The following is a 25,812-nucleotide window of genomic DNA, read 5'->3' as shown; positions in this document are numbered from 1 at the left end:
TTGGTCGCTGCCTCGTCCTCGCACATCCAGCACCGGCACTCCACGGTGTCCACGGGCCCGGACGAGGATCCGATGCACACGACGGCAGTACAGACGCCGAACTGAGCTGAAATATAAACTAGTCGGTGACGCGGAGAGGGAGAGAGGAGAGGTTTTATAATGTTCGCTTTGATGTGAGCGCTCAAAGGACTTCAAAGAGCGGCCCGACACAGAGATAGCAGCGGTCGTCTCTGAGAGGGGGGGGGCACGTGATCAAAGCTACCCTCCCCTCTCGCCCCCGCGTAACCTTAAACCTACAACAAAGAGACAGTTAAAAGTTAGACCCGCCCATTGTACAAACAAATGTCGCAAATTTGACAAACGAAATGAGTTTACGGCACAGTCGCTAGTGATGGACTGTGCCGCGTTAACCCGGTTACGCGCGCATTCTTTAAATGTTTGTCGACTGCTGAGCATCGATCGACTGATTGGACCTGCGACTGATGCTGTAATCCTGTTATATACTCTGTCACATGATGAACTCTTAACGCCTGACAATAAACTACTTTGCAAAACATTCGCTGCGCTGAGGAGGTCACGTGACCCGCATATTGTAGAACATACGTTAAAATTAACAGTCGCTAATTATAACATTACAAGTGCAGTCAAACTCATTACCTCTAATTTACGTTCGCGCTAAAACACAGCTCATGTTAGCGCCAGTAAATAATATCGTTAAAAATAATTATGCGCCGTTCTGCAATTAACACCCATGTCACAATATTTTAATGGGTCCATTATTGGAGTGAAAACGGCAATTAAACAAATGGAAGGCAGGAAATGACATGTAAATATTCATATTTGCATTTAGAATAATTGGTTACATTAAAATTTAACCCTACGTATCAATTCACTAAAAGGTTATACCGTAGAATCAGTGGTTGCTATCGAACACAAAGTTCTAGAGAAAATGGAAATTGGAATGCCATTATGAATACAATGTTAACATAAAAAACTCATAAGTTACACACTTGATCAATGATTTCCACTTGTCCAATTTTCCTATAGTGTTAGCAAAACGGGACCGGTGGAAAATGGAGACCGGTGGGAGTGCGTGCATTTGAAGGGACTTGACCTGGTATCCATCGGCACTCCCGTTTTGCTAACACTGTGTATGAATAATCAGTGTATATTTAAAAAAACCTTGAAAATTAAATTTTTACATTAACACTGACTTTTATAATCACACGAAAATATAGTACAGAAATCTTGGTTCAGCCATCAACAATTTTAAATCAAATAGTAAGTTAAAGTTCGATCATCTATATCCTGGGACAAGGCTGGTTCTATTAGCATATGCATCAAGAGTATTTTCTTACAAAACCCTGGAAAGTGGATTCCACTTCCAGCTAGAAAGTAGGCTTACAACGACCTAAATATGGATACATCTAATTACTCAGGAAAGGATATACAGTAGCTTATGGCATCAGGACAACGGTTATATTATTATATCTCCTAGTAAACATGCTTGCCTAATACAACCGGGACAATACTTGATCCAACCTCAGAACAAGAGGTGTACTCTACAACTCAGCAAGAGATTTATTCTACCTCCCAACAAGAGATTTACTCTACCTCCCACCAAGATATTTACTTTACCTACCTCCCAACAAGAGATTTACTCTACCTCCCAACAAGAGATTTACTCTACCCCCCCAACAAGAGATTTACTCTACCTCCCACCAAGAGATTTACTCTACCTCCCAACAAGAGATTGACTCTACCTCCCAACAAGAGATTTACTCTACCCCCCAATAAGGGATTTACTCTACCTCCCACCGAGAGATTTACTCTACCTCCCAAAGATTACATATGTTTATTATTATTCATAAGGAATGCATGGGGATTGAGAAACATCAGCAGTAGGTACTTTTTACTCTACCTCCCAACAAGACTTTAATGGGTTTGGACCGATTTCCCTTAATAGTGTTTGACATCATTACAAAAATGCCACTGGCGTAGACACGAGCAAAAAATAAAAGAGGTTTACTCTACCTCCCAACAAGATATTGACTCTACCTCCCAACAAGAGATTTACTCTACCTCCCAACAAGAGATTGACTCTACCCCCCAACAAGAGATTGACTCTACCTCCCAACAAGAGATTGACTCTACCTCCCAACAAGAGATTGACTCTACCCCCCAACAAGAGATTGACTCTACCTCCCAACAAGAGATTTACTCTACCTCCCAACAAGAGATTTACTCTTCCTTTCAACAAGATATTTACTCTACCTCTCGACAAGAGATTGACTCTACCGCCCAACAAGGGATTTACTCCACCTCCCACCAAGAGATTACTCTACCTCCCAACAAGAGATTTACTCTACCTCCCAACAAGAGATTTACTCTACCTCCCAACAAGATATTTACTCTACCTCTCGACAAGTAAGGTCAACCTTGGACAATATCTTACCCTACCTCTGATCAAGATATTTACTCTACCTAACAAGTGACTTAAGCTAAAGTCAGCCTAAACAAAAGATTTACTATATATACTCAACCTTTGAGAACATGCAATACTAACGAGGAGTTTGAACGTGTAGACGAGTGACCGATTAATCGGGCAAACATTTTGTAAACATTGTTTACAATTAGTCGGAAAATGCCGTCAAAAGACATACAGCACTGATGAATTACTCATAAAAGTATGAATACTAGTTTTTTTACGTTTGATATGTTCTATTTTTATGAAGATAAATAAAAATGTACAGAAAAGAAAATCAAACATACGTTTATTATTATTCATAAGGAATGCTTGGGGATTGAGAAACATAAACAGTACTTTTTACATTTAAACAAGGAAGATCATCCACCTGCATTCAAATTAGCCTATATCGTTCAGTTTCAGATTAAGTTTGCAACAAAATTGATATAAAACTTTTATATGATAAATCAATTAATTATTTTATACAAAATCACATAGCCTAATTTGTTTTAATAATAATGGAAACAATTTCAAACTGATTTCGGAACATCATCGATAACTGTTATAAAGCTTACATTGAGACAAGAGTTGAAAATGAGTAAACAGTTGTTCAAACTAAAATAACAACTAATATCAATACAATTGTTATAACTTGTATAAAACATGTTTAAAAAAAAATTAAAATTGACTTTCAAACCTCAACAATTAAAGTTGTTAATCTTTCTTTGACTTCAATACCTCTTAATTGTAGTTCTTTTAGCACAAATAGCAATTAATTACAGTCACTAACAACAATTGTTTTTCTTCCGTAGTTGAGCATGAACGGACAACTAAGTTGAATAGTGTCAACTGTCAATCCTGTCCAAAAACTGCTAGGATTGACCAAAACTGCCAATTCCGTCTTATTTCTTAATCCTGGGGTATAATGCTAACTTACGATAAGTTTGCATGTGTATACCAGCCTAGAGTGCAAAGTTGGAAACTAACATTCCAAATAATCTTAATTGACTGAAACGATTTTAAATTGGAGTTTGGAACGATTTCATTGTATTAAAGTGCGCATTTTTGTTGAGTGCGCATTTTTAATATAAAAAAAATATATATTTCGGTATTAATGAATTATATTCAAACACCTGGACTCAGGATAAAAAAATATTTACAACACTTTTTCAACCAGAATAATACACTACATTCGTATAACTATAGTTTTTTTATGTTCTACCTCTTAGGTTCTACTTAATCAATCAGGAGTAGTGATTTCAATATTGTTTTTTGCACTTTTCCAACTAGTAAAAAGACACAATTAAATAGTGTAAATTTTTCAAGCTTTGACGTGACCCTATTATAAATTTAAATCTTGAATCCTTTTTTTAATTAACTTTAGTGGAATACAATGTAAAACAATCTGGAACGTGTACTTGTAATTTAGCTTTGAAATCACAAAAGGAAGGCGGTAAAGGTGAAGTTGCAAAGGAAATTCTAAAAGGTTGCTAAACATACGGCTCTTACGAGTTTCCAAACATAAGTGCTGCACAAGCTTTACCTCCGCTATTTGTATTATAATCAAAGGGATGTTCGCACCTTTAAAATGGACACTGGGTAAAAAGAAGCGCTTCAAGGCGATAAAGACACTAATTACAGTCAGCTGGGCACGACACTAATGTTGAACAAACTTGGCGGGATGTGAGAGTAGACTGCTGGGAGTGGGAACTCACTATGTGAGAGTAGACTGCTGGGAGTGGGAACTCACTATGTGAGAGTAGACTGCTGGGAGTGGGAACTCACTATGTGAGACTGCAGCTGTGTCAGGTGGTCAACTAATACATGGTTCTATACTGTGTATCGGTTGACGTCTTTGAAAGAAAGGAGGGACAAGCGTAATAAACAAAACGGCAAGATTCTATATTTTAACATTCCATAATAATTTATCTTAATAATACGATAAAGTAATTCAACTGTGATAGGCCTACGCTCAAAGTAAATCAAAAGTTTCTCATGGATGCCCTACATTTTGTATTAACTATATTATCTATATTATTATTTTGTATTGTAAATTTTGATAGGGACTCAGTTTGGGTTTTCAAAGTATACATTAAAAAAATACTATCTGTAGACGGAGTTTGAAAATCGCTAATAAGTCAAATATAGATTGTAAAACTATGATTATTTTGCTTTACACAGCAGTTCCCAAACTGTAGGTCCCGGGAAGAGATCAAACATTACTAAAAATGTATTTTTCAAACCGGACACTCAGTTGAATTGATAATTTGAGAAATACAACATATCCACTTAAAGGAAACTTGTCGAAAAACTACAAAACGGTGTAACTTTTATGATTATTTTTCATTAAATAATTAATGATGTTTGGAACAAGTTTAGTGAATAGGTTTATTATGAAAGCCTAACGATTATACCAAAATATAATCATTAAAAAATTGAGCCTGTCGATATACGATCTTTTTAATGACAGAGGCAAAAAGGGATAAACATTACGAAATGTCTATGAACAATTTAAAAACTGAAGTTTGATTTTTATAATACTATGGAATAGTCATTGGAATTAACTTTAACATAGAATCAACCATTTTATTTAGTCGAGAATTGCAGGTTCTTCATTTTCTTTTGTAGGCAACGAAAGGACCGTCCTCCTAGCCTATCCGTTTTCTGGCGAATCTTTACTTATAATGAAACATGGTTTTAAACCCCATTACACTTTTAAAATATTTTTTTTGTAGACCTAACAATACCAAACAACACAACAATACCTACAATACAACAACAATACCTAACAGTAACAAGGTAGGCTCAGTAAAATGTATAACTACTTACTTACTTTTAAAACAAACAGTTTGAAATTGCAATAAAAAAAACTATTTATATCCCTAAGTTTGCAAGAAAGCTATTATGAAAAATTCATAATCTACTCCTTTTCAAACAGTCCTCTATTGCAAACCCACCCTAGATATTAAATATTGTTAATTTTAAGTGCAACCTGAAGTAGGCTACATTTATTTTTAACGAATTTCCCATATAGGGAATAAGCTATTACCGTAGTACTCATGGTAAGACCTGGACGTGGGACCGATTTTTTTTCATTTTGAGGTCCCTAGAGGCCAAAAACACCATCCGTTCAAATTCACACATATATATATATATATATATATATATGTGTGTGTGTGTGTGTGTCCGTTAGCACGATAACTCGAGCAAAAATGGTCCGATTTTGATGAAATTTGGTACAAACGTGTAAACCTACGTTTATTCGAACGAGTTCGCGATCCAGCATGACCATGGGAACGGGGGTTTACAGGGGTTTTTATGGGGTAAAAATAGGTTTTTCCCATTTTTGACCCAAAAAACATAAAATTTAGCAATTTCTTTCCAAACCATTTTGTAGAGCTTAAAAAAACAAATAATTTAGTATATTGAAGCGTTATTATGCGCCTAATGGTTACGGGGAAAATTCCAAAAGATTGTACTGTAAATTTAAAATTCCCATGTTATTCTTATGGAGAATAAGTAAATTGTTGTAGTTTGCTTGTTTATGAACATATTTTGATCAAATTTGGAAAATGTTTTTATTTCTTACTAACTATTAACGTTTTACAAAAATAACAGTTTTACCCTCCCTGATGCAGCAAACCTAAGTACTAGTTAAACTAATTATATTTAAATAGAGAATAAATGTTATATTTTAAAGTAGACATTTCAGTGTAAATCCAATCAGTCAAATGGAAATTCGCTTAGTCTGCAGGTTTGCTGCGGCGGGGGTATTATTTATTTAGCACTGGATCCAAAAATATTCCAAGACTACAGTTTACTGAAATCGAAAGAAAATTGATCGTATAACATGACTGATCTTTTGACTTCTAACGACTAAAATTCAAAAATAGCTTTTCTATTAATTGTAACTACATGGAGGTGTGCACAATGTTGTGGTGATTTATGTTCAATACACGTAAAATGGTATCAAATCATTAGTATCTTAAAGCTGTTATTGGGTTTACAACGTATTTGTGTGAGAAGGCATCATCCCGTTGGTGTATTTCAGAATTAAACATATAAATATGCTATGCATGGGTAATGTACAGTGCCTACAGTACTGATCAACATTCATATATTGTAGTTATCAAGTCCTATCCAGATATAGCCTCTTGTAAAATAGCATAGTCAACACTAATTCTCAAATATTTTAACTTTCTGAAATAATAATGTTTTGGCCTAAATGTTGTATTTTAAATTACACCATCTATAAAATGTTTCTTTAGATATGAGATTTTAAGAACACATTTTAGACGATAATTTTAATAAAACAAATAATAACACGATATTGGTAAATAATGTATAATAATGGGCTCACAAAACTACTTCCATTTTGTTCCAATTTTTTATAATTTTACAATAATTTTAAATTTTCCGTTACCCTTTTTAAATATGAGGATCTACCTAAACTAAATCAAATGTCAATATCAAATTTAAAGTTATTTCATACTTATATTTTATAATTTAAGGAATCTATTCACGAATATGAAGCTTTGAGAAGTGTAAGGGCTAATTACAATAATTATAACATAATCCATTACACCGTGTGACCGTTTAGCCGGCGTAAAGAGCGTAGTAAATTAAAGGGCAGTTTGGCAATGGCAAATAATTGGGCGAGATGCAGGATAATTTGAAGTATGGTGGACAAAAACCGGCACATTGTGGGCCTAATTAATTATGCGAGCAAACGGGCCCAAACAGCGGAAATAACTCGGAAATGTCCAGCAGCGGTGGTGGCGCGCCCGTATACTGTACAACACTCACATAGCAGTGACTGATGCTGGGTGGCCAGTAGCCACCATGTTACATGTTACACATACATACATACACGTCACTGCTTTATTTCTCTACTCCAACACCGACACACCAATGCATCCGCGTGTGTGATACATATGCATAGCCAGGCTAAAATGAACTTAAATTACGGTTCAAACAATATATAAACCGTCAGTGATACTTTGTCAATGGTTGGCTGTTGTTGGTTGTCTCGTGTCACTTGTATCCTAGCCACACTTCACAGATGTATACAAAATACATGTAGTGTATGTATTGGGTCGGTCGTAGTTGGCTGCCTAGCGTCCCTAGTATATTTACCCCTCGCCACGACCATACCCACAATGGTTGGCTATTGTTGGTTGTCTCGTGTCACTTGTATCCTAGCCACACTTAACAGCTGTATACATGTAGTGTAGTTGGCTGCCTAGCGTCCCTAGTATATTTACCCCTCGCCACGACCATACCCACAATGGTTGGCTATTGTTGGTTGTCTCGTGTCACTTGTATCCTAGCCACACTTAACAGCTGTATACATGTAGTGTAGTTGGCTGCATAGCGTCCCTAGTATATTTACCCCTCGACACGACCACACACAATGGCTGGCTATTGTTGGTTGTCTCGTGTCACTTGTATCCTAGCCACACTTAACAGCTGTATACATGTAGTGTAGTTGGCTGCCTAGCGTCCCTAGTATATTTACCCCTCGCCACGACCATACCCACAATGGTTGGCTATTGTTGGTTGTCTCGTGTCACTTGTATCCTAGCCACACTTAACAGCTGTATACATGTAGTGTAGTTGGCTGCATAGCGTCCCTAGTATATTTACCCCTCGACACGTCCACACACAATGGTTGGCTATTGTTGGTCGTCTCGTGTCACTTGTATCCTAGCCACACTTAACAGCTGTATACATGTAGTGTAGTTGGCTGCATAGCGTCCCTAGTATATTTACCCCTCGACACGACCACACACAATGGCTGGCTATTGTTGGTTGTCTCGTGTCACTTGTATCCTAGCCACACTTCACAGATGTATACATGTAGTGTAGTTGGCTGCATAGCGTCCCTAGTATATTTACCCCTCGACACGACCACACACAATGGCTGGCTATTGTTGGTTGTCTCGTGTCACTTGTATCCTAGCCACACTTCACAGATGTATACATGTAGTGTAGTTGGCTGCATAGCGTCCCTAGTATATTTACCCCTCGACACGACCACGCACAATGGCTGGCTATTGTTGGTCGTCTCGTGTCACTTGTATCCTAGCCACACTTAACAGCTGTATACATGTAGTGTAGTTGGCTGCATAGCGTCCCTAGTATATTTACCCCTCGACACGACCACACACAATGGCTGGCTATTGTTGGTTGTCTCGTGTCACTTGTATCCTAGCCACACTTAACAGCTGTATACATGTAGTGTAGTTGGCTGCATAGCGTCCCTAGTATATTTACCCATCGACACAACCACACACAATGGCTGGCTATTGTTGGTTGTCTCGTGTCACTTGTATCCTAGCCATACTTCACAGATGTATACATGTAGTGTATGTATTAGGTCGGTCGTAGTTGGCTGCCTAGCGTCCCATGTATATTTACCCATCGCCACGACCATACCCACAATGGTTGGCTATTGTTGGTTTTCTCGTGTCACTTGTATCCTAGCCACACTTCACAGATGTATACATGTAGTGTAGTTGGCTGCCTAGCGTCCCTAGTATATTTACCCCTCGCCACGACCATACCCACAATGGTTGGCTATTGTTGGTTGTCTCGTGTCACTTGTATCCTAGCCACACTTAACAGCTGTATACATGTAGTGTAGTTGGCTGCATAGCGTCCCTAGTATATTTACCCCTCGACACGACCACACACAATGGCTGGCTATTGTTGGTTGTCTCGTGTCACTTGTATCCTAGCCACACTTCAAAGATGTATACATGTAGTGTAGTTGGCTGCATAGCGTCCCTAGTATATTTACCCCTCGACACGACCACACACAATGGCTGGCTATTGTTGGTTGTCTCGTGTCACTTGTATCCTAGCCACACTTAACAGCTGTATACATGTAGTGTATGTATTAGGTCGGTCGTAGTTGGCTGCCTAGCGTCCCATGTATATTTACCCATCGCCACGACCATACCCACAATGTTTGGCTATTGTTGTTTGTCTCGTGTCACTTGTATCCTAGCCACACTTCACAGATGTATACATGTAGTGTATGTATTGGGTCGGTCGTAGTTGGCTGCCTAGCGTCCCTTGTATATTCATCCCTCGCCACGACCACACACAATGGTTGGCTATTGTTGTTTGTCTCGTATCACTTGTATCCTAGCCACAGTTAACAGCTGTATACATGTAGTGTATGTATTGGGTCGGTCTTAGTTGGCTGCCTAGCGTCCCTTGTATATTCATCCCTCGACACGACCACACACAATGGTTAGCTATTGTTGGTTTTCTCGTGTCACTTGTATCCTAGCCACACTTAACAGCTGTATACATGTAGTGTAGGTATTACGCCTCTTTCACACGAAGCGGCGCGCGCCGTACGGCGTCCGCCGCGCGGCGCTGCGCCGGACAAGCGTGTGTCTTCACACTGGTACGGTTTCGTGCGGCGCGCGCCGTACGGCACTCCTAAATATTTATTATTTTCTGTTCAGTAGTGGCTTTTAAATGAATACTCCACTTAAAAGTTCAAATAAAATGAATGGGCTAATTTTAAATTTAATAAACTAGTGCACCTGTTGCTCGAATTTGAGCAATTGCAAAATATTAAAGGAGTTTTTTACGAATAATTGTCACAATTTCCGTTGACGTGTGAGAGTCAACTCAAAGATAATGTAACTATTCACTCCACTCCAGTTATCGAAACTGGAAACGAACTCACTCTGAAAACGAACGCTCACTCCACTCCATCTATCGAAACTGAAAACGAAAACTCTTGTGTGTATCATGTGTGTACTATGAACAGCTGTAATTAATACAAAATATTTGTCTGTTTAACCTCAGAGTAATTTAACTAAACAAAATCTTGTCTTCATAAGATATAAATTGGGATTTTGATGGCCTGAGGGGCAAAGCCCGAGGACTTTTACTACAGGAATTGGTGAAAGGGGACATCTACACAAACAATACTTAATTTTGACACATCGTTTGTAAAAATCCGTCCATTATTAACGGAGGAGTAGTATTTCGTAGAAATCGCCTTCACGTATTATATATAAGTATTCGTCATATATGAAAATATTGTATTCTAGAAGTTAAAAAAAATGTTTCATTGCGTATAAATTACTAAATTATTAATTTAATACTAAATATGCTCCTCTAGTTATTAAAAGAAAAATTTTGTTTTGATACTTTAAGTTGGCCGATTTGCATGGGATGAACATAAAAATATATGTTTTGTAATAACTTAATATATATTATTAATAAATATATTATTTTCCGATACTGTACAACGATGTATAATTTCTTAATTAACTGTTGCACCCTCTTGGTCAGGTAGTTTGCCTAAATTGAGACAGCGTGGGGGTTGGGCCGTGCGGCGCGCGCCGCACCGTGTGAAAGCTCCCATAAGAACCAATGCACCTTTACCGAATTGTGCGGCGTGGACGCCGCGCGGCGCTGTCGTCCGGCTCAAGGTGCATCCGGCGGTAACTCGCGCGCCGTGCGGCGAATTCGCCGCGCGGCGCGCGCCGGACATAGTGTGAAAGGACTCATATACTCCCATAGCCCTACGCCGGATCCGGCGGGCGCCGCACGGCGCGCGCCGCGTCGTGTGAAAGAGGCGTTAGGTCGGTCGTAGTTGGCTGCCTAGCGTCCCATGTATATTTACCCATCGCCACGACCATACCCACAATGGTTGGCTATTGTTGTTTGTCTCGTGTCACTTGTATCCTAGCCACACTTCACAGATGTATACATGTAGTGTATGTATTGGGTCGGTCGTAGTTGGCTGCCTAGCGTCCCTAGTATATTCATCCCTCGCCACGACCACACACAATGGTTGGCTATTGTTGGTTTTCTCGTGTCACTTGTATCCTAGCCACACTTAACAGCTGTATACATGTAGTGTATGTATTAGGTCGTTCGTTGTTGGCTGCCTAGCGTCTCTAGTATATTCACCCCCTGCCACGACCACACACAATGGTTGGCTATTGTTGGTTTTCTCGTGTCACTTGTATCCTAGCCACACTTAACAGCTGTATACATGTAGTGTATGTATTGGGTCGGTCGTAGTTGGCTGCCTAGCGTCCCTTATATATTCATCCCCTGCCACGACCACACACAATGGTTGGCTATTGTTGGTTTTCTCGTGTCACTTGTATCCTAGCCATACTTAACAGCTGTATACATGTAGTGTATGTATTGGGTCGGTCGTAGTTGGCTGCCTAGCGTCCCTTGTATATTAATCCCTCGACACGACCACACACAATGGTTGGCTATTGTTGGTTTTCTCGTGTCACTTTTATCCTAGCCACACTTAACAGCTGTATACATGTAGTGTATGTATTGGGTCGGTCGTAGTTGGCTGCATAGCGTCCCTTGTATATTCATCCCTCGCCACGACCACACACAATGGTTGGCTATTGTTGGTTTTCTCGTGTCACTTGTATCCTAGCCATACTTAACAGCTGTATACATGTAGTGTATGTATTAGGTCGGTCGTAGTTGGCTGCCTAGCGTCCCATGTATATTTACCCATCGCCACGACCATACCCACAATGGTTGGCTATTGTTGTTTGTCTCGTGTCACTTGTATCCTAGCCATACTTAACAGCTGTATACATGTAGTGTATGTATTGGGTCGGTCGTAGTTGGCTGCCTAGCGTCCCTTGTATATTCATCCCTCGACACGACCACACACAATGGTTGGCTATTGTTGGTTTTCTCGTGTCACTTTTATCCTAGCCACACTTCACAGATGTATACATGTAGTGTATGTATTGGGTCGGTTGTAGTTGGCTGCCTAGCGTCCCTTGTATATTCATCCCTCGTTCGCTTTTTGATAATCTAATCTCATCTCTAATGAGAAGCCTGGTTGGATGCGGGTCCACTCTCCACCCACTCACTCTCTCTCTCTCTCCCTTGCCGTCTTCCGCCATTTCAAGTCACCCTTTGCGCCCCGGGCCGACCCGTTGTCATGGTGAAATTGCCGATATAATTTGTTCCCCGCTATTGGTTTTGTTAATTCGAGGGTTAAGCGCTTTTATCATAATTTCAGAATGAACTAAACATTTTGAGTTAAGTCAAAACTTTGGGGCAAAATATTGTAGTACACGATAAACTGTTAACTTTATAAGTTAATATATAGGTTTACCATGATACTACTTTTTAATTATTCCAACTATACCTGTGTAAATTTATAAGAAAACCAGTGCAAAAAAAAAACGTTTGCAACGAAGAAGACATTGCCCAAATGTACACAGAGTATATTACGATGGTATAAATATTCGAATCTGAACGGCTTTGAAACTAAATCGTCGCTCTTGTAGTTCCTCAACAGTGAGCTCATTAGCCCAGCCGAGTTTGATAATCGATTACACAGTTATCAAACCAAAATGGCGGTGGCGATTGCAGATGCAGGGTAGGTAAGTCGAGATAAGAGCATGCGCCTACAACCTTCAACTTGCAACTGACTGAGGAGTGTTGAGAGCTCTCGTAGCAGAAGACTCACACCACTTGCCGGTAACTGTATATTAACTGTACACATCAGCTATAATTATGCCGGTAACTGTACACATCAGCAACACAACAACATAACTCACTTGAATTATGGGTAGACAAATAAGATGAATACATACAGCAGTACATGCAATATGAAATACAGATTACATGCATTCCAATAGAGGGTCTGAGTAACAGAAGAAAATATCTTGTAGTGAGTTTCAATTAAAATACATAGCTTATCAAGAATCAAAATGCTCTTGCCTTCTATCACTTTCCGATATGATTACTCTTCAAATTCAGATACATTCAATAAGTTATACATAGATATGTGTCATGTGGGTGAAAGGTAATTTTAAATAGGCCTACCATAGAAATGCCAATACCTCGTGTGCCTAATCTACTATGCAGTATTATTAATTTACATAGATCACTAGCTAGTTGAAGTAATTAACACAATACACACATTCCATACTTTTTAAGATAAAATAAATACGTATAGTGAATATCGTTACGTATTGAACACCTTAGCATCTTTGAAGCATTTGTAACTTAATATGATAAAAATTGTTGATTACTGAGAGTGTAGAAAAACTTAACTGTTCGGCTCGTTTCAAAGCTGTAAAGTCTTTTTAGTGTCACTTTACCGCTTCCATAGATCATGTCATATACATTTACCTACTAGGTTTTAGAAACTAAAAAATACAATCATACACTTACCATCGACTTAAAAAACAAAAACATTTTGATTGAGCAAATAAGCAGCTGTTTAGTAAGTGATTCAATCAATTTGTCTATTACGATTGTGTTACAGTACATTATACCATCGATATGTCGAACGATCGACAACAATAGGCTAAAAACCTTACCTAATAAAAATCAATCGATGAATAATTTCCATCGCTACGATTACCACAATCGAAATTTACAACAGCTGATTTTACTCCCCCTAGGGAGTAAAAATCAGCTGTTGTAATCATATATGTACAACAGCTATCGAAGTGGGAATAGTCTTACTTTGGAGTGCACACCAGTAGCAATCTACTACTACTACCATGTGTGTGGCAGTGCGTGGTCATGGAAAAAACGTGGTACATACCCACACACACTCTCCTTTTATATATATATACATAAACAACATTCAAGTAGTTCAGTTTTGTTCAAACCGAACACCGGATTCACAAATCCCTGAGCGGTGTAATTCGGTAAGAGGGACAATATTTGAGAGGAAGTTGTACGGATTCAATAAATCGGGAAGACCTGTGGATCCCTAGGTGAGGTGATGTTGGGCGAGGGGAGGGCAGGGGATCAAACAGAGGGAGGACGTGCTCTCGGCACTCGGAATATTGGAAATGCGGACAATCTGACGAATGCACACTCACACTGCGTGGCATTACCTGACAATGAGTGACAAAGGCTTGATACAGTTTGTAAGACAAAAGGGTCAGATACAAGGCCATGCTGCGAATATCATGATGGAAGAGTTCCGCGCTTTGTGCGACGCATGGGTGATGGCGTTCTTTGATTTCACATTTCGTCAAAATACTGCCGCTTTTACGTTAGTTTATTTACTTGTTTGTCGAATGCAGTTTTCCTTTCTTTTACGGGAGTTGAAAATATCAATCATTGAAAATGCCTGCAGTGCGCGTCTTTTGCAATAATTACAAAATGGAATACTCTGTGATGAAACAAATGAGTGTGGAATCGTTGGAAAACCTTTACCGAGCAAAGACCGATAGAAACGTTGCAGCCAGCATCAGTGACGTAGAGCTTAATAATGCATTAATAAAAAAAAAACGAAAATGGAGTTTGGGGTAATGCAAGATTTAATTGCATTTAAATTGTAACTGTTCTTACTTTTCATTTTTAGTAGGCCAATTCAAAATGAAAAAGAAACAGGTCATCTGTGTTGTCCTGATTGTTACGTAGTTGCTTTGTACAATTTATAAATATGTTTTTATATTTATATATTGTGCTATATGGAAGATAAAAAATAGTATGTTGGTTTGAAACCCGATAAAGTTGACGGTGAGTAAAATTACAGAAAATTACTATCATCTGCATTTAATAGTAATATTACTAACTTATTAATGAATTAATTAAGGAAAATTAGCTCAAAAACTAAATTATAGGTGTTTGAAATGGAAATGAAAAATAGCGAAAACAATGGACGTAGTCTATTAAAAGATTATGGATGTAAATTATTTATAGGAAATTATTCTAGCGTTAGCATTTAAGTATTAGTTGTAAAAAGTATTCTGCTATGACGTCATGGTTGTATTGCTTAGAACGCCCAAGCAAGCAACTACGACTATACAACGCATGGCTAATTCTGCAGTCATAAAGCTCCCATTAGTCTAGTAACCCTGTATAATCAACAACGAACAATACATCTAATGTCCAATCAAGTTTTAATAGTAAAATAACTTAACAAACTGCTGCATCGCCGCAAATCAAGCTTGTTGTAAAAGGTTTCTGTCACCATCAAACGGTACATGCAGGGGTAAATCTAATATTGTTATAGAGAACGATGTTATTTGTCTGTATGATATTGAAGCTGTAATATATCCTGCACTTTATACATATTCAGTAAATGTATCCCAAATTAGTACATCTTATTAGTATTTATCTACGCCATTGGCATTTTTAGGTTTTTTAAATTTTCTTTTGTGAAGAAACGGTCCAGACCCTGGTATTTTTACCATCCAAAGTCGACCTTTCGTAGATAGATAGCATCAACAGCCCAATGATAAATGGCACCACGTCCAAAGCCGATATAGCTTAAGAATATTTGTGTAATTGGACCTAAAAACCAACAATTCATCATTTAAGTTTGAGGATGTTTCGATAAAATAGTAAATTGGTGATTCAATCATACTAACTACTTAAGTGATTTTAACTGAAACTGCTAAAACAAGTAATTGAAATACTGAATTTTACGAGAGCTTTTGGAGATTAGATTTATTTAAGAACAATATTGCTTTAGTTTGATAACTAGGCGATGATGATTAAATGTTTTAAGTAGTACTGAACTTAATTTTGATATAGCAAATGATGGCTATAAACAGATTTAAAATCAACGTGTGACCAAGTCCACGAATATCTTGTTTGTGAGTATTTACCTACTAGCATAAACAAAATTAGTTAGTATTTGACGCTGCTTTTATTGTTTGGATATAAAATACTCTCTTGTACATAAATATAATCTTACCTTTCAACTAACTACAGAAATAGCATAAAAACTTAAGTCATTAATATAAGATTAAGAATAAGAATATATTTATTTTCTTCAAAGCAATATTACAAAACGTTACAAAAGCTAAAATTATAAACATAATACTGTTGTATTTTCATTCGTAATAGAAATCAAATAGATTAACTTCCTACAAAGTAATTTAACTTAAAATCATTTCAAGCTATTACATGTAAACTAAGAACAGTATAAAATCAATTAAAATCCTCATCTTAGACATTATACAACAGTTCTTTCAAGAAAATGTAGGGCCTCCAAAGGCATAGCCTGTGTGTATTATTACTCTTTCCATTATTAAATTAATGTTCGTTATGTTTTGCCCATATTTAAATCAAAATATTCATACCATGAAATAAGAAATGTACATTCAGTGATTAAAAGATGCATTAACCATTAACATTCTAAGAGAAAACAAAAAAGTGTACACATTCGTGTAACATTGACTTGTAAAAAGAAATTAATGAAAGAGTGAATGTTAAAATGCGATTCAAAGGAGTTTGGTTCATTTTAATTTCCACTCGCTGTACCTTTTGGAAGGCAAAGAAAATATTTTATGCAAAAAGCCCATACACAATTAAGTGACATTTTGCCACCAAAGTACCACTCGTTCGCAGCCACCAATAGAAACCGGACTCAAAAGGTCCAGCTAAGCCAAAATTACAAGGGAACAAAATTCTTTGCAGCGTTAATTCGTTAGGCGGGACAAATGCAGCAAATCCACGCGGTTTCCAAAAGGTGTAAATTATTATTCATAGTAGCTTCAAACGGAGTTTTTAAATTATTCCCGCCACTGAAAAGGGCCGAGTGGTCTAAAAATGCCCTTTAAGCCGGAGTAAAAAGACACAAGGAAATTCGAAATGCGAGGTCATGAAATGGGCTGAATTAAACGCAAATAATACCACAAACGAACGACCGAACTGGTGCTTACCGGACCTTTGTATAAAATATAACGAGAGAGCTGCGTTATTTATCGAGACACAAAGGTTTAAAGGAAACCTATACCTTTGCTATTGAGAAAGCGGTATCGATGTATAAAAAATATTTGTCAGCGAGTGGACGCTACGTATCAATAATGCAGGCTTAGCGACACAAAGAGGGGCTTTGCACGGGGTATATTGTGTGTGCTGGACGACGCGACGTACATACACCATGGGGAGAGCTAAGACCACGGCCAACTGAAGAAACATGGCAAATCTGCATCGACAAAGTTGAATGCCGTTAAAGCTTTCTTTTGTTGAAACCTTGTACTAGTCTTTAATAGTCCAAGTGGTTTCTAATATCTGTTGTTAGTTGCTATAGCTGCTTTGCTAGAGATATGTAAAGGTAGTTAACATATATTATTACATGCATTACAAGGTTTCTTTGGATCAGACATTATGTATTGCATTATATGGCTTGACACGAAAGTTGTTTTTGCACATCGAGTATAAAACACAACTTGAGGTTTACACAATAAAAATAACATGTTATACAACGTTATTGTTTTCGCTTCACTTCTCTTGCACCAATCGCATTAGTCACAGGTGTTCTACAAAGGGTGCGGTTACATTACCTCTACCTGGTAACACATACATATTGTAACTGTAACGCCGGAGCGGCCAGACCACGCAATAACGAGCGTTCTTGACGGTTACATTTTGTTGTATTCTCAGCCAAGTGAGGCGAAAATCTGATTTACGCCTGAGTCAAAGAGCCCCTGGCCGTCTCGTGTTGTTTCTGCCTTTGATCCCCCCCTCCCCCACCCCGCGAGTGTCTTTCCCCAAATTGCGTCAACGCCTGGCCCACACTTCAACGACTGAAAAAGACATTTTCATTCTGGACAACACTGGAAAACAACACTGGTAGTTATAATTAATGCGATTGTATTTATGCCAATTGTCTTAAACATTTCGCTGAAACAATTATGAAATTATCTGTTTGCCGTTGAAGAGACAGGAGTCTGCATGAGTGACTCGATAGCAGTTAGTTTCTAAATGGATTACTTTTACAGGAGAAATAAAATAAACCAATTTTTGTAGAAGGACCAAAGTTGAACATAAACTAATAAACGAAAGGTATATTCGAGTGACAAAGCCATTCGATATCATATTTCCCTTTGACAAATTCGGTTTGTTTCTCGAGCCATTGTGAAGGCGAGGCGGTGCGGTCAAAGTGGCCGGTCAAAGCGATCGAATCTTGACACTGATTAAATTCCACACGATAAAGGTCGCAAGACCGGAGAAAAAGGAAAAATCGGAAACGGAAACAAGTCAATTAACGGGAGAGGGCCGGGCGGAACAACGCCGATTAAAGGGGTGGTTTTTGCGAGTTCCGTTCGTTCAGAATTTAGATTGGGTCGTAGCGTCGGGGAAGAGAACGAGTAAGGGGTGGAATGGGGAGTCAAAATGGCGGCTGGACTCTCTCCGATCATTATTTTATGTGATGTATATATAACGAGTGAGGACGGGGGGTAGGGAAAGACTAAAGCCAATTCCATTTCGGCTCTTTTGAAGTCTGCAGCCTTGATTGCATATGGATAGGGCCGTCTCCCAGCTAAAATATACATTATGAAGGGACGAACTCACCCCTCTGTTTGTTTATTGATATTTCTCCATAGTCTTGTCAAGCACAGGTAATCCACTGTCAGAACAGCTGACTTGACCACTCTACAGTACAGTAGTTGTTATCAGCGGGTGGTTGTGAACTGTTCAACTTGGCGGGGGAAGTTGCAGAGAACTGCACAAACTGTAGAGAACAGCTAAAGAGAAAGGACGAAAACTTATGTTGCTAAACCAGGTGGAGATAAGATGATGGGTTTATACCTTATACACGGGGTTATTTTTGAAAGTTATCAAACGTCTGATACGAATGCTAAATGCGTTTGAAATACCTAAGCAAGATGTTTAAGTAAATAATAAACATATATTGAATTCAATTCCTCTGCAATAATGCAGTTCTCTCGTTTTCGGTCGTGTATAATAAGTTTCATGTAAACTACTAATTTGAATTAAATTAACATGACCTATAAAACAATCTCAATTTGATAATTGCGTTTAGGGATACCAAGATTGTTAACTTAATTAGTAAATACACTACTTATAAAGGATTCTTCTTAAGAACAATTTTTCAATAAAAACTGTGAGCTAAGATATACAATTTGTTCAGTTCAAATTTACCTACTTCCATACTTTCGTATGCTCTCTACAAACACAGTCATGTCACACGATTATCTTGCCATTAGAAGTCAAAAATCCCGTTTATATCACACTCTATGAACAGTCAAAACATCGTTTTTACGACAAATAATGACTATGAAAAGTAAAACCTAACTATTTTGTTATCAAGAAAGATTTATGATATCATAGACACAATAAGAATAACAAAGACAGTACTAACATTAACGTATATTTATAGGTAGGTAAAACGTTACAGTAAATGTTGATAAAGGCAATTAAATGGAGTAAATCATCGTAACTAAACTTTCGTAGGACAGAATAATTCTTTTTAGTTTCATCTTTGTCCAAAAGAGCGAAGATGAGGTTTAGTTGTGATACATCAAACACACGCAACACTGTAACGCATTCACACACTCACAGATTCATATTTGGATTTGGCATTTAAGAATTCATATCAACGAAGGAGTGAATGATCCTAGAATTATATAATTTTTTTCTTTCCTAGTACCCAACTAGGGACCAGTTGATTATTGATTTTGTCGATTAACAAAGTGATTTCACAACGTAATATGAAAAGAAATGTAAAGTTAATTAAGGAGTTTAAATTCGATTTATCAAAATGTTTTCAAAATCATGAAAATTAATAGGATAAAACCAGTCATCTTAAATACTCGATGAGCTAATATATATATATATATATATATATCTATATACACAAGTTAGAGGATGAAATTTGTATTATTTGCTCGTATCATCAAATGTTTCCACGTTTTGCAATCAAATTAGCTAGAAAAAGAAACTACGAATTGCACTTTTCTATTGAAGATTCATATATGAACATTTAGTAAAAGAGACGTTTTATACTTATAACGTTAAACTTTAAATTATATAAAGTACTACTTTATGTCGTGAAAATAAACTAGATTTTTTGCGAAAATTCCAAATGTTATTGCAAACGTTTTGCTACGTACCTTACTTTAAGTTTTATTAATTTTGTAGTCGCATAACTAAAGGAACTTCTTAAGTACGTTATGTGGAAAACAATGTTGAGCCTTATGCTGCTTGTATTGTTTTGTAACAACCTGTGCACTCTGCCTAAAACCTTATTTTGTAATTGAGTCACATGTAATGTAGCATTTCGTTGTAGCCCAAGTAGGCCCTACCACATTGGATACAGCTCAAAATAAAATACACAATCCTACGTTAACTATAGTTATCTTAACCATAGTCTATAATTCCTACAGTACTTATACATAATGTAATACTCTAAATCCAAATGACCGCACGAGAAGTGAACAAACTGAGATTCTACGATCGGTCTTTGATATAAATTACCACTTTAACATTTATATCTCCGATGGCGTTCTTTTACTCGTTAAACCGTTTGTAACTGGCAATAAATCGCCGATTAAAAAAAGATTTGAACACACGATCCAATAATCCGCGTTCCCAGTATGATAACCTTACAAAGGTGGCTGCTACGGCGTTATAGTGATAAACGAAGAGCGCGCCTCCCAACCCCCGGCCGTAGTAATGATGTAAATGCCGAGCTTAGAAGGGAGATTGGACTGCCAGGAATTCAAATATCCACCCTCGGACACCGATACATTCAATACATTCTTACCGACCCCCCCCCCTCCCTCCCACGCTGCCCTGCTACAACCCTTACATTCCGACACGAGCGCGGCGCGGCACAGCTACATGGCAACATGGAAAATACCAATAGTGCATAACATGGACGACGCGACTAAATGCCTTGTGGCATTCCGATAGTACGGAGCATCACCGATATCGACGCTCAAAGTGGTAATCGGGCGGCCGATATTTTAAACACCGCATTCCGCCGATATTGGCGCAGCGGCAACGGAATTTCCAGCACTGCTGCACGTTGCAAATAATTTCATTATTTAATCAGCCGGGATTACTGAATGGAGGAAATAGAGAACGCATTTAGGTACGATGTAATGTACGGTAGCCTGAGAAGGGTTAACCGAAGTGTTCCAAAGTTTCCATCAATACTCTCTAGGCAACGATTAACGAGTTACTCGATATAATACATTATTTACAATTCTATTAAATCTAGTTTTAAGATAACTGTTAGTATTACAATCCAAATATTATTCAGTAAGATTTCTTTCTAAATACTCTAAACGCCTTTTTCATTTCCAATCCTCGGTACAAACATAGAACAGTGTTTGTATTTATTTAATTGCAATACTATTTGCATTAGATTTTCTTACAAACGTATTTTTTTTTTAAATTCCAATACAATAATCAGAGTTTCATTTCACATATTGATTGAATATTTTGAAATAAGGTTTAAACACTAATGCTCACAGAACACGAGGGCGGTTTCAAGTCTTAAGTCTTTCACCATATCCTGTAATTTTAAGGTTCTTACTGTTTGTAGCCCCAATTTTGAACCGATTAAAAGGAACTTAGTGTCATATTTTTCGTTAAATATTATTGTAGGTCCGGCGCATTTTAAAATTAGGATTTCTTTAAATGTTGGTAAAAATGTTAAAATACGCGTTTTTATTATTTGTTTTAACGCCTACAAATAATGTTTAAAGAAAAAAATAATAAACGGGGTAAGTGCAATAGACTCTTAAGAACAATCTGCAGTTTACTTAAAGGTTTAAGTATAACGATGTAATCACCCAGAATCAAAGCTTGCAAGCGCTCTTCATGACGCTGTTCAATGCAATGGTATAGGAACATCGTACTGAGAAATCCGAGCTGAGGTAGAGCGCACCCTTAATACTGAACCAACGGTACGGAACACAACAGATTTGTGTACAATATATTAATGCATATCCTAAATAACGTTGAAATTTCAAAATCTCCAAACCTTACAAACAACCCTTTGACAAACACGACACATTTAATTAATAACATACCTGAAATGCTTTCATCTAAAGATCCACACTCGAAAAGAAGAAAATTACGACTAAGGGTGGCCATAATAATTAGAAGTAACATAAAACCGGGGAAACAAGAGTAAAAGAATTCGGTAATTCGGAACAACGCGAAATTTGGGAAATAGAGAAGCGTGGACAAAGGCGAATAATGAACGTAGGTGCGATAGATTAGGGCGAATAATTGTGTGAGGATAGAGTTACCGACAGAATATAATGAATCTGAAACTGGAGGTGCTTTGAAGTCCAAGAGGCGGCTCTTACAGTGGACACGAGTTGTAGTCCAAGCACAACAAGCGAGATACGGTTGCTGCGTTCTGGACCAATAGTTGGGCAAATAATGTACTTCATAACTTAAACCAGATGAATAAATAAATAATTGACACACTGAAACCACAAGAGGGGCCAACAAATGTCAATCTATAGTAAGAAAATGTATAATACTTTTGCCAGAACGGTTATACAATAACGTATGAATCAATTCAGCTTTTTATCACTACCTACATCAATCACATCTGACATAGTCCATGTTTACGTTTTATATTACTATCAAAAGTACTAAATAATTAATAAATTGTTAAGGGGAAATGTCCAACACGGCCGTAACGCCAAAAACACAATTTTACATCGGAAGCTCCTTCAAGGTGCGGTTTTAATACATTACTAAATAATATTGCCTATTACAAAATAGGTTTAAGTTCGCTATGATATTCCATCAAAAATTAAGAAAATTTGTTTATATATTAATGTAGAAAATGCAAAGCAATAAGATTCAGTAATACGACTACTTGCTGAACGTAACTAGCAAGCCCGCAGCAGCCTCAATCACCAGAGAGGCTCAATACAGAACACAGCGCATTGTCTTACTAATGGATAAACTCCCTTAAGACTCAACCGACACCGTTTATGAATTTGTTTTCAACGCGCTTCTATTTAGGAGATAATTTTTACCTCAGCCCCCCCCGCTGCACCGCACCTATAAACCCTCTCACTTAACGACTACCATCCCTTTGCTGCCGTTAAAAAACACACTTTCAATGCGGAATTTCCATTTAAAAGGGGGTTTTCATTCGGCGCGCCGGGAATGAGTTCTTTCTCATTTTGTGGAAATACCGGAGGGACGCGGATGGGGGAGCGCTTTAAAGATGCAAATTTTGTCATCACGCTCGAGTCGCGTGAGTTTTGCCGAGGCTCCTTTGCTTTACGAGTGACTGACTATCAAATTTATTGCCTCTTTTAAATGTCTTTGAGCCCCTGATTTAGTCGCCTTATCACGACGCTGCCGATCGCTGCTAACCGGATTGCCTTCGTTACGCCAAATTTCAGTTCTTTTTTCTTGTCGCGTTTCCTTCTGGGGTGAGAGTAATTAAATCAAGGTCAGTCTGAAGTAAACTAGAACTATTGATACATTTCCGAATGTCATGTGTCTAATTATTAATATGAACGTTATTCACAAATACTCCAAAATTTAGTTCTTTTAATATATGTTTTCGGGAATCTCGAGTGTGTTCACGGTAGTAGACAACCGTTTATAAATAGTGTTCGCGCAGTATAACGGCTCTGTACTAGAAACTACACAAATTACACCGAGGATTACAAAACACCAAACACCAGAATCACCGAAACAGACAATGAGAGAGAGAACATTTAACGTAAATACAACACAGTGCATGAATGGTGGAAGTTATACAGTTAAAACCACCGCAAAATAAGCTTAAATAATTTTCGCCCGAAAATCATCCCTGAGGGAGAAAAAGGAGTTATGAAAAGACACACAGTGTTTGCAAGGGTGGGAGGCGGAGAGGGAGGGGGATTTTAGTGAAGAGTGAGGTTGTTAATAACAAGAGCTCTCACCGTGAATTAAAGAATTATTGTTCAAATAAACCATCCATCTGGGGGAAGAAATGATAAGAAAATACGAGCTGAGAATATCCGACTTTCATTTCTCAGCGACGGTCTAGGATTGTTGCTTCAGCACTTCGGCATTAATAATGTTTTGTAATTTCTTATTAAAATAGGCGTTTTTCTTATAATTTGTAAAGTGAAATACTTTTGGACAAATTAGTTACCTATTAAAAAAGGAAACTGTATGTTGTATTTATTACCTCGTTGTAATCCGATAAGAAACTCTTATAATACAATCCTACCTGGTCGTCGCCGAGTCTTGACGTAATCCATAACCTTGCAGCATCTACGAAGCATTTCAAACACATTTCACCATTTCACTATGCCACATAGAAACACAAGCAGATTCTATAACCAAGCACAATTTCACAGCTACATCAAAACATCAATTTTCAACCGTAAAGTAAAAATACACAAGAACCTATCCTATTCCCTTTTTTATATTTTGAATTAAACCCTTCAAACGAAACATTTTTACAAATAAACGATCAGAATATGATTTGAAAACTGTCATAGTTTAGGACAGAACACGCGGATTCCTCCCTTAGCGAGTGACGGAGAGCAACTGGTTCTGGTCTGTGGTCCTAGGATGTTTAAGAAAGCCGCCAACGGTTCGACCCACCTGGGCCCTACCCCACCCTTTGGGCTTCCTTTGAGAAAAAATCCGCCGACAATGCAACCTCCCTATTGAAAAAGAGAATGGGGCTATAGAGGCAATTACGATAGGTAAACTACCCCGCGCCTTCACAAACTGGGGCTGGGGCTTACCACTCAAAACCTAGTCGGCAATCGGCATCGCTTCGAGTACTAACAGAAAAACGCACAAATACTACATATATTTATACTGTATCTTAAGCTATCATTTCTGAGAAAAATAAATTCTTTAATTCAACTGATTTGTAAATTGAACCCTTTTCGAAACTAATAATAGCAATAGCCTAGGAATAAAAGCTTAAATAATTTCTAAAAAGCAATCACACACGAACTTTCTTAACACTCGGTACTCCAGAACTAATCCCTAGTCACTAGTCACTGTTTCACAGCCACAGTTGTACTGGTTGCCTGGTTAGGGTTGCTGTGTGCTGAGTCTATGGGAAGAGACAGAGAAGGCGCCACTGATAAGCGACGCTGAGGCTGGTACATGCGGCACAGCTGGATAAGACGTGCTCTTGATAAGCTCAAGATGTGGATCACAGTGTTTACAGCCAATGTGTGAATGCTGACCGGTAGAACAATCAGTGACACATGTGTAGTTTGGGGGATCAGAGACCTTCTTGACATTTCCTGTCATGGAGTCTTACAGTTTAGAGACTATCTGGGATATTTATCTGGAGATTGTCTATTGTATTAAACGGTTTTCTGAACACACATAGTGTGGTTTTTATGTTCCCTGTAATTTTTATCTTAGTTTCGAACTATGCTATGAAACTAGTCTTTTGACAACGTTACAAAAACAAAACAAGTATTTTGTTAAGTAAAGTAGAGAGGAACATGAAGCGGTATTGTAACATGTTGTTTATTGTACCTCATAGTAATTCAACAAGAAATAGCGATTTATAAATTGAAAACTGAGCTGGCCAGAACTAAGGCTCATAGTGACGGTCTAAAAGCATTTCTATAACAATT

General features: G+C 37.8%; 1 protein-coding gene across 1 annotated transcript in view; it reads right to left on the bottom strand.

Annotated features, from left to right (window-relative positions):
- The window catches only part of LOC128983220 (protein pangolin, isoforms A/H/I/S-like), a 254,079-nt gene that overhangs the window by 52,266 nt on the left and 176,001 nt on the right, over window positions 1-25,812 (bottom strand). The window lies entirely within an intron of this gene.

Source organism: Macrosteles quadrilineatus, unplaced genomic scaffold, assembly GCF_028750875.1.
Source record: "Macrosteles quadrilineatus isolate MER2022 unplaced genomic scaffold, UCM_ALF_1.0 Scaffold_1__1_contigs__length_201487025, whole genome shotgun sequence".
Classification (NCBI taxonomy): Eukaryota; Metazoa; Arthropoda; class Insecta; order Hemiptera; family Cicadellidae; genus Macrosteles; species Macrosteles quadrilineatus.
Note: the sequence above shows the minus strand (reverse complement) of the source record. Positions and strands in the feature narration are given on the sequence as shown.